This window comes from Lathyrus oleraceus, chromosome 3 (assembly GCF_024323335.1).
Source record: "Lathyrus oleraceus cultivar Zhongwan6 chromosome 3, CAAS_Psat_ZW6_1.0, whole genome shotgun sequence".
Classification (NCBI taxonomy): Eukaryota; Viridiplantae; Streptophyta; class Magnoliopsida; order Fabales; family Fabaceae; genus Lathyrus; species Lathyrus oleraceus.
In genome coordinates, this window is record NC_066581.1 from 378,422,668 (window position 1) to 378,433,798 (window position 11,131).

The following is an 11,131-nucleotide window of genomic DNA, read 5'->3' on the forward strand; positions in this document are numbered from 1 at the left end:
TTGTCATGGTTATTGTAAGCACACTCAATGGAAGCATGTCTATCAGAAATCAAACAGAGATCGGCTTGTGGAGCCACATGTGTTCTGAGAAAGAAACCACAACCACCACCAGTTTCACCTTCAACCAGAGCAAAGGCAATGGGAAAGACATTGTTGTTGCCGTCTTGTGCAACCGCCATAAGCAAAGTACCCTTGTATTTGTCGTATAACTATGTTCCATCAATTTGAATAATAGGTTTGCAAAATGCAAAACCTTTGATGCACGGGTCAAAGGCCCAAAAGAGACGGTGAAAGATTTTATTTCCAGCAACACAGGTACCGCCTGGCGTAAATGCTGGAAATGTCTCCAAAATTGCAACAGTTCCTGATACGTGTGCTTTTAGTGTGTCATACCCCAATTTTGTCCGGGCATATTTAAATTTTTGTAAAATCGATTTCATTTTTAATTTACATCATAAGCACAACATGACATGCATTCCATCATGAATAATACTTAAAATATCAGTCAGAATAAATTTATTGAAAATACAGACAAATCGGTTGAATCATTTCCTCAAGTACGGACAAAATCAGCGAATAAAAAGTTTCAAAATTAAAATTGCAGACACCAGTATTATTAATCTACGGTTCATGTAGTTTAACCTGGTGTGCTCGTTGTATTTTTCAGCAGTTGTTTCAGTTGCGTTTTGACCTGCCTGAGCCTTTTAACCGGTGCAAACTTATTTCAGAATTTGAAGAAACGCTGTATTTTTTTCAATAAGTATATTTTATGCTGATCATTTTAGTGTGCCCGATTTAATTTTCCGTGCACATTTATAACCGGTCCTTATTTATAATTGGTCACTTTTTTGGTTTAGTTATTTAATTAAAGTAATTAGATTTTTTTTTAAAATCAAATATTGATTAGAAATTTTATGAGTATATTTCCTTAAATAAATAATATTTGTTTGCAAAAAATAAATAAATGAGATCAACATTGGATTTCTATTTTTTGACAACTAGTGCATCTCCAACGGTAATATAAAATTCCAGCTTGCATCTATCTCACACACGTCTTCTCACCAACAATAACAAAAATAAGCAGAAAAAAAAAGAAATAAATAAGGTGACACCACCACTCCAAAACCCACTGAACTTCTTCTTCCCTCAACCTAGGCGTCGCCCTCAACAACAACTCTCCATTACTTTTTAAAGCTACCACCATCCCCATCTTCTTCCTGGGGATCCTCAACCCAAACCGTGATACTCCCTCCATCTTCTCCCTAAATCGTCGCCTCCGGCCACGAACCAACAACCTTTCGCCGACACGGATCTGCAACTTCAACCCTCTCCACACGCCGGTGATTTTCATAGCTTCCTCTCCTTCTTCCACCTTGAACCCATTGACCACTAACCCTCTTCAACATAACCGACCTACATACTCCAACCAACTCCACTCAGTCGCTCCTTTCCTTCAACATAAACTAAACTCATCTTCTCCAATTCAACACTGTTTTTTGTTTTGCTTTCGAAATTGGGAAGGTTATATTCTGCTTGGGTGTTATCTCTTTTTTTTTTGTAGGTTGAGTTTAATTTACGTACCTGATCGGGATACCGCAAAGATGTGATTCAATTAGATGCCGCGATGTACACGTTTCAGTTATGATTTGTTCCTCTTTGGACCGCCGCTTCGGTTACGGTACCGAGTTTCTTACGTTTCTCATAATTCATGTGTATCTTGTGATAAGCTAAAAGTTGTGATTAAATTACAAAGTCAAAATTTGTGCAGAATGAACATCCTGCTGTGGAACAATAGAAATATTTTATTTTAATTTTAGTATATATTGTATAATTGGCTCTGCATTATTAGTGTTAAATTTGTGTAGAATGAAGTTCCATCCCTGTTTTAAAAGTGATCAAACCAACATATAAAATATTGTTAAATTAATTAAACATTTTCTTATGAATTTTTTTATGATATTCTCTTTATCAAGTATCAGAGCTAGCATCGGTGAGGTCGCCGAAATATCATTGCTTTCCTCTGAAAAAATGTTGATGTTGCTGCGAATGAATGTGTGATGGAGAAAAGTTAACCCCAATTTTTTATTGTATTATGATGTTTATACTTTTTATTTATTAATCGTTTTTTTAAAAGAAGAGAATTATCACCACTTAGAATTATTATTATTATTATTATTATTAGTAGTAGTATGTAGGTGTTAAAATAAATTTGGATTTGGGTCATTTGAGTGTTAGAGAATATGGGTCCATTTCTCTTTTTTTTTCCTTACCTATTTTGAGAACTTTTGTTTTGTTAATGGTACCCCTATAATCTGTAACGAACCCATGTTATTGATTGCTTGATTTTCATTGCGTGTAAATTAATTTTATTAATTAAGATCGACCGACTTATTTCACCATTATTTTCTACCATCAATTCATAATACAAGCATGATTCCATTCCATTATCAATATAAAACCATGATTAAACCATTTAGAAAAATCACACAATTCTTGATTTAATCTCAAACTCATTTCCAAACACCTTTGTAAGTCAATTGCCTTTAAAGCATCGCCATCAACCTCACATAGCTTACTCTTGGGCTTTCCTACAATGAGACCTATTCAGTTATTAATTAACTGAGTAGATGATTGATACACTAAAATAATCCCATTTATTCACAAACACACATCCAAGCCTCGATTCAACATCAAGTATTTTCTATTCAAATCAAATTAAGATACCTAATCACGATTAACACCACTTCATTTAGAGATGAAAAAGGAGATGGTTTTGAGTTTTCAACTTCTCTCCTCGATTATTTGGATACGAATTCTCTTACTCGGTTAGTCAAATAGTTGTCATTTCTAATCCACTTAAGAACAAAATACATCGAATCATTTTATAATAAGAAACGAAAAGGGAGATGATTTTGAGTCTTCAATTTTTCTCCTCGATTATTTGAATACAAGTTCTCTTACTTGGTTAGTCAAATAATTGTCGTTCCTCTACAAACCTTAAACCAAGATTAAATCAAATTATTTTCATAATGAGCTAAATGAAAAGGGAGATGACTTTGAGTTTTCAACTTCTCTCCCCAATTGTTTGAATACGAGTTCTCTTACTCGGTTAGTCGAACAATTGTCATTTTTCTGTCGACTCCTACTGTAAGTCAAATCATTGTCAATCAAAACTATACGAAAAGGGAGATGGTCTTGAGTTTTCAATTCCTCTTCTCAAATGCTTGGATATGAGTTGTCTTACTCAGCCATTCAAGTATTTGTCGTTTATTCTAAAACACATCAACCATACACAAACTTTTTTCATAATTACTCAGATGAAACAGAAAGCGGTCTAGAGTCTTCTATTCCCTTTCCCGACTATTAGGATACGAGTTGTCTTACTCGGTTATCCGAGTATTCGTCATCCATTCAAAACACCTTAACCATCATTAAATCCTTTTATAATTAAGGATGAAAAATAAAATGGTCTAGAGTCTTCTATTCCCTTTCCTGATTATTAGGATACGAGTTGTCTTACTCGGCTATCCGAGTATTCGTCATCCATTCAAAACACCTTAATCATCATTAAATCCTTTTATAATTAAGGATGAAAAAGAAAGTGGTCTAGAGTCTTCTATTCCTTTTCCCGGTTATTAGGATACGAGTTGTCTTACTCGACCATCCAAGTAATCGTCATTCAACAAAAATGTCTCAACGCATCAAATATATATCTTTCTCGCCCTCATGCGATCAAAATCAATCAAAAAAAGCGTCAAACATATTAATCCAACTTGTCACCCTCGTGTGATCAAAACTCTTTTAAGAAAGAACACTGTTAATCCTTTATAATGCGCACAACAAACTAGTGCTTAAGCCTCCGCCGAGAGTAGACAAACCAACGTTTAGCCTTTAGAATGCAATTTAAAACAGTTGTTCACTAAAAGGCACCAACCAACCGTAGTTCCCCGAACTACGAATGCTCTGACTTCCTTATTACACCATAAGGATACGTAGGCAGGAGATTGATGTATCTTCGCGAGCACACTAATAAAAAAACCTCCCCTTTCCTTTTCTAAGGTTCCCATCCATTTCAATTTCTAATATTTTATAACCCAAAGATAACAAACAAACATAAATTAACACTCGAAACGCACATTAGAACTAAAAGGTTTCCGTTGAGTACAACGGACGTAAGGGGTGCTAATACCTCCCCCTTACGTAATCCACTCCCGAACCCGAATATGGTTGCGACGACCATTATTCCATTTCCTAAAGGTTTTATCGATATTTTCCTATCCCTTCATTGGGATAAATAAAGTTCGGTGGCGACTCTGTTTGAACGTAATTTTTTCCGCGACCATCGCGAGGAATCGTATTTTTCGAGATGCGACATAGTGCCCATAAAAACCGTGGCAATTCTTTGTATGAATCCTTTCAGTTGCCGAATACCTGTTCAATAGCCTTTATCCTCGCAATCCACGCTTTCTTGTAAGATGGAGTATAATTATATCTTGTTCTGATATAATATATTATTATACTCACCTTCACTGATGGGTCTTTGTTAACAAGCGACAAAATGTCTTGACATATAAATGCAACACTTAATTTACGGTGATCTTGTTCAACGTTAGTTGTAATGCAACTGTGAGGTGGGTCTATTGAATCTATCTCGTTTTTAGAGACGCAACCAACTGAAACTTACAAAGGATGTTACGACATTCGATGACATACCTTCTCGAATCAGTGCGTTTCACTATGAAATCTGCAGAGTTATTCATGTGAAATTTTTTGATAGCTTGCACACATTCTTCTTTAGTGCGGAACATGTCTTCCACCTTTAACTCGCCTTCTGATCATGGATACGGGTTATAAAAAACACTGTTGGATGTTTCATCGTCATGCAGATCCATGTTTGTCATATGTTGAGGCGGATTCTATACATGACTTTGAGGTAATGGCGCTGGTTGATCATCATCTTCAATGTTGTTGTTCAACATATGATCGACCTGTATCTCGGTCTCTTCTTCTTCTTCATCAACGACGTTAACTTCTGCTTCTGGGTCGACGTCATCTGAGTATTGTGAATAAAATTCATCAGATTCATCCTTATTAGTTATTTGAGATTGCTGAGATGGTATACTTGGTTGAAGAGTAATATACAACTCAATACAATTGCAACCAGAATGTTCGTGACTAACAGACATATATTCAACATCTTCATCATCCCGTACCTTTAGTGGGAAAAACTTGCATTGACTGTTCTAAAAAAAATGGATTTTGATATGTGATCTTTGACACAATAACAGATCCCATGGAGGATTCAATTTGTTTTTTTAGATGCAAGAAATTTGAATTTCTCTTGATCGTAAGTCGGATGGTATCGGTGTTTCAAAAATAAAACCCGTATAACTAAGACTCATATGTCTCACCATTGCAGTGAACATTGATATTATATTTCGGTGAAGATGACATTGTAATATTTCTTGTACAAATGAAAATTAATTTCCTGCTGCAGATGAATGTGTGTTGATTGTTGGATGTAGATAGTAAGACACTTAAATATGTAAGTGATGTGTCTAACATGCAAGCAAGATGGAAGTGATATGTCCAACATGAAAACCAGAGGGAAGCCATGTGTCACACATGCAAGCCCTAACTCCAATCCAATTGGCGCTTGCTTGCAATACTTGCACATGGCGCCAGTCCAATTGGCGACACCATGTCTTGCATGCAGACCTTGTAACCAAGCATGCAGAGCCATGCACGCGCCATGTTAGGTCAAGATGTGTCATGCATGAGCCTAGGGAGGCGCCAATTTGATTGGCTCTAGCATGTGGCAAATGCACATGGGCGCCAATTCATTTGGCTAGCACATGCAATCACAATTTTCCAAGCTTCCACACTTTTGCATGTCACACCTTATAAATAGGCAAGAGACTCTCACATTTCTCTCACACCAACACTCATTACTTCCTCAATAACATCAAATCTTTCATCTGCAACAACCTCTTTCATCTACACCAACCTCTTTCATCTCCGACAAGATGTCTCTCCTCATAATGGGTGAAACGCATAGAGGAACAGTTGCAAACATAGCAACTTATCTAAGACTTCAATTATTTTGTTATTTGTCTAGAATACCTTTTAATAACATATCAAATTAGTAACATGTTTTGTTGTTTCTTTTATAGGATGTTTCAAGGTTCCGAACTCGGGTCCACGAATATGTACACATGGACCCGATGATTCAACCGTATGTCGAACTCGCCGGTTTTGGACATATAAGAAAAATAATATCTTAGTCGGTGGATAATAAATCCATTATTGTGTTATGTGAAAGATGGTGTCCCGAGACATACACATTTTGGTTTCCAACCGGTGAGTGTACTGTGACGTTAGAAGACGTCTACATGCTATTGGGACTGTCTATCGAAGGTAAAGCTGTAAATCATAAAACCAACTATGCGAATTCAATTTGCATGGACCTCTTGGATGCTAATTTGTTAGATGATAACTCAAGAGGTCAAGGTATACTCCTTTCACGCCTTAAGGCATACTATAACAACTTACATTTAGATGAACATTCTACCGAAGAGGCTCGAATAATAAAAACTAGGTGTTATATTATACTTTTAATTGGTTCTTTTTTATTTCTCGAAGGTAGTGGTTATAGTATGCATGTTATGTATTTACCTTTACTAAGACATGTAGATAGAATAGGAAGTTACAACTGGGGATCCAACCTATCTTTATAGCTCTTTGTGTAAAAATTCACACAAAGACACATCTACCTTTTCTGGATGTGCTGTTTTGCTCCAAGAATGAGGTTGGTCAAGACTACCGTCCCTAGCGCCTGTCAGCAACAACCCATTCACATTCCCGTACGCACAAAAGTAAGTTGTTTAAAATGGTATATGTTTACTTACTTTACCGATTATAATCTCTAACTAATATTTTTACCTTTATGGTGCAGATGGTCGACACGTGGTATGAGTTATAACAGATGTCCTAGACATTATATTATTCAGTATCGCAATCTCTTGGATCACCTTCGACCGACAGATGTATGGATAATAACCTAATTATTTCGTAATAATTTGTTAATTACTTCTACCAAATTTATAATCTAACATACATTCACATTTCAGTTCATTTGGCATCCATACCTAAATTTGGATAATGACCATGAAATCAACGAAGAAGACGCAGCCGTATGGATTGCTTGCACACCGATCATAAGATTCACCACTGTGGAGATGCACAACAATGATCGTGTGAAATTGTAGTTCGGTATGCTTCAACACATCCCAGATCCCCCAACAAACCTAGGAGAATGACATCTACGCAAAGTTAACGACCAATGGAACTTTAACCCATGGCAAAGCTTCGCTAGATCTGAGTGTCGCAAATGGAAGCACTGCCATGACCATGTCTTAACTGACGTTGTGATGCCAACTGAAGAAAAACCAAGTCGTACTTATATGGCTTGGTACAAATTAGTTGGTTTTGAGTTCATCGCCGAGGATATGTACCTATACGACCCACGCCGGGCAACTTACACACCAGACGCCTCAACATCTAATCCCTAACAACATTGTCAGATCGGCTACACACAACCCCCTATCCGTCAAACTTTCCGTTCCACAAACACACAAATATACAACCCTAACATGTCATACACCCAACCACAATACCAAGATCATACCACATACCACCACCACCAACTAGATCATCAACCAGAGACCCAACATCGCTTCACACCCAACACATCACCCTACAAAAACCGCCTTAGCCAAAACACTCAACGACCATTTAACACCAACCGTCCCTCCTCCTACCAAAACCAAGAAGCCCAAATATCTCAAAACCAAAACCTTCAACAACCATATCTTTACCAAACACCACAATAATCTTTCCAACCTTTCATCGACGCATCATTCACACCAATGTCTCCCTTCAATCGTTCTGGTCGTCCACCAACAACTCAAACACAACTCAACTACTCTGACATGGGTCATAAACTCAGCTATGGAGATACACCTTCGATGCATACACAAGACTACGTTGATTTGTCTGACTATCTCAATAGGCAATCTCCTGCAGTTGATAGTGATGTTTCTGGGCCCTCAGATGCTCAAACACCTGGGGTGAATCATCAACGTGGATTTGGGTCATGGGTTCGGATAGCTAGGGGATGTGGGACCGGTGGTCGGTTAGGTGATCTCGGTCATCAACATTAGTCTTTTTTGTGTAAACGAGATTTAAAATTACAAAACACACAGAGGTGTCAATCCAATTGGCGTCTCCCTTTAACCTTTGCACATGGGCGCCAATTGGATTGACAGCACCATCTGCCATAGCCAATCCAATTGGCCTCTCCTTTCTAAATTTAAGAGGAGGCGCCAATTGCATTGACGTGTCCTCTTAAAAGTGAGGTAGATTGTAAATTTTTTTGAAATTAGGATTATTTTGGAGAAAAAAATCAAAATCTGGAATATTTTAGTAAAAAATTCTTAATTTGTTCCTCAAATAAAAGTAATAGTTAATTAAAGTAAATTTGATATTGTGTAACCCGTGAAATAATATATCATTATATTTAGGTACTATTTCTCCCATCCATATTATCCTTCAACCATTTAAGAGTTTAGAAATAGAGCAATCTTAATGATATCAATACAAAAAACTTATAAGTACGTAAAAAATTATTTTATTTTAATCAAATTTTAATGATAATGTTAAAAATAGTTAATACAATTTTTTATATGATAAATAAATATCCAAATTTTTTCGATTTTAAAGATTCTTAAATTAAATAATAATAAATAATATTTATAAATATTTATTATTAACTTTGATTATTTTTTACCAATAATATTGATATTAATAGTATATCATTATTATTATCACATTTTTAACTCACATTATCAATACTAATAGCATATCGTTATTATTGTCACTTTATTCAACTACCCTATCAATACAAAAAAAAGTTGAATATAAATAATATAAATAATATATATATATATATATATATATATATATATATATATATATAAATAGAAAAAAATGCCAGATCCATTAGAGGACTTATTAGCGAAGGTATTGAAAATTTAAACAATTATTTTTGTTCAATTTTTCTCACATATCACATAGATAAAATCGTAATAATTATTCATTATTATTGTAGAAAAATTCAAAATACAATATAAAATATATTTAGATGCAAATGTAAATTAGAAATAAATTACTCAATAAATAATTAATTCATAATAAAATATATTAAATAAAATTTATTCAATGCAAATGAATAGTATACATTAAGATAAAAATTATTTAATATTGTATTAAATAAATTATTCATTTCAAATTTTTACATATAAAACAATAATTTGTTTTTCAAGGTTTGTTTTTCAAGAAATAAATTATTCAAAATAAATATTTGTTTCTCGAATAAATTTTTTTTTTCAAATAAAAATAATAATTAATTAAAATAAATTCGATATTGTGTGACCGATAAAATAAAATATTTTATTATCATATTTATATATTAATTCTCTCGTCTTTATTATTCATCATTCGTCTAAAAGTTTATAAATATAGCAATGTTAAAGATATTAATACAAAAAAGTTGATAAGTATCATATTTATGTACTACTTTTCCGTCCCTATTATCCATCAATCATTAAGAGTTTACCCGTCTCTATTAAGTGTTTGTAAATTATTAGTTTTAACTAGATTTTAACGTAAATTTAATAATAGTTAATATTTATATATTATTAGTAGTTAGATCAATTGTATCATCTCAGTGGCTAGTATTTCTTAAGATTTTATTGTTTTTTTATTTGCAATGGTTCTTTTGTGGTACTGTATTTGTGTTTTATGTGTTTTTTTTTTTTGCTTTCTTTTATTAGGACAATTTTTTTTGTATTTTATCTTGTTATTTTTTTAAGCATGTCTGGTATTTGGACTTGAGCTTATAATATACTTTTTACATCTTACAAAAACAAGGATTATATTAAACAAATTAAGTCCTTAAAAATATGAGATTTGAGACTTTTTCTTAAAGAAATGAATGAATCAATTTGATATTCACTATTAATATATAAATAAATATTATACCGTTAATATACGATAGTTATTTGATTTTTTAAAATGTTTGAGTAGACTTTGAACAAGATATTATAATATCCGTTTTCATATTTGCAATTTAAAAAAATTCTCATTTCCGACTTCATAATCAAATGAGCACCAATATTAATATTCACATATAAATTTTATGAATATATAAGTATCCGTACTTGTTAGGCGTAGTTCTAATAATTTCCAAAAACAAACAATGTGATATCAACAGCCTAAAACTTTTTATACTAATAATAACTAAATTCTTTATTAAATTCGAATCGGCGGCCTGCTGGAGAACTCATTCATTACACATCTATAAAAAAATCTCAACTAAAACAAGACAACGCGCTCAAATATCATTAAAGAAGCATGCATGGCCAACAAGTGGGTGGAATACCGACATCATTTAAACACTAGGGTGAGTTCATTTGTCGATTAATTTTGCATGGCAAAAGAAAGGCCTTGAAGTCTTGAACACAAGTTTCATGACTTCATTGAATTCTATTTGTTAACATTTATACAAGTTTGAGAGAAATGGGTGAGAGATAGATACTCTCTTGTCTCTTTCAATATTTCTTTACCCCACCATCCAATGTATTGGCAAGCACCTTTCTAGTGCTAACAATATTAAATTAGATTGTCCAATTCACCTTTCTTTCATTTCGGGTACTTTCTCTAAAATTTTGCTCTCCATCTTAATTTTATAAAATAAATTTTACCACCACGTTAAATAAAGACTATCGGATTTTATTTGCACAGTATCCGTTATCTTGTTATTTTCTTTGGAGCCTCTTATATAATCTTCCCTTCAATCCTATGATTCCTTCCATAATGGACCATAATGAGCTGTCTCTACGTTTCTCATGCTTGAATGCTCAAAGTAGCATTTATTGTCTCACTAATGACTACTAATCATGAGTTCTAACGGTTCAAACATTAATTTTGTAACCTCCATGTGACCCTTAGTCTGCCTCTTAACCGATAGGGTTGCTATTAACCCGGTCATCCGCAATCTATCAAGGGTCGA

General features: G+C 33.9%; 1 long non-coding RNA gene across 1 annotated transcript; it reads left to right on the forward strand.

Moving 5' to 3' along the window:
* Window positions 1-967: 967 nt before the first annotated feature.
* On the forward strand, window positions 968-8,440 carry LOC127127813 (uncharacterized). The gene is made up of 3 exons (XR_007805471.1): window positions 968-6,875; window positions 6,956-7,046; window positions 7,131-8,440. It is a non-coding gene; the product is annotated as an uncharacterized LOC127127813 (long non-coding RNA).
* Window positions 8,441-11,131: the final 2,691 nt, after the last annotated feature.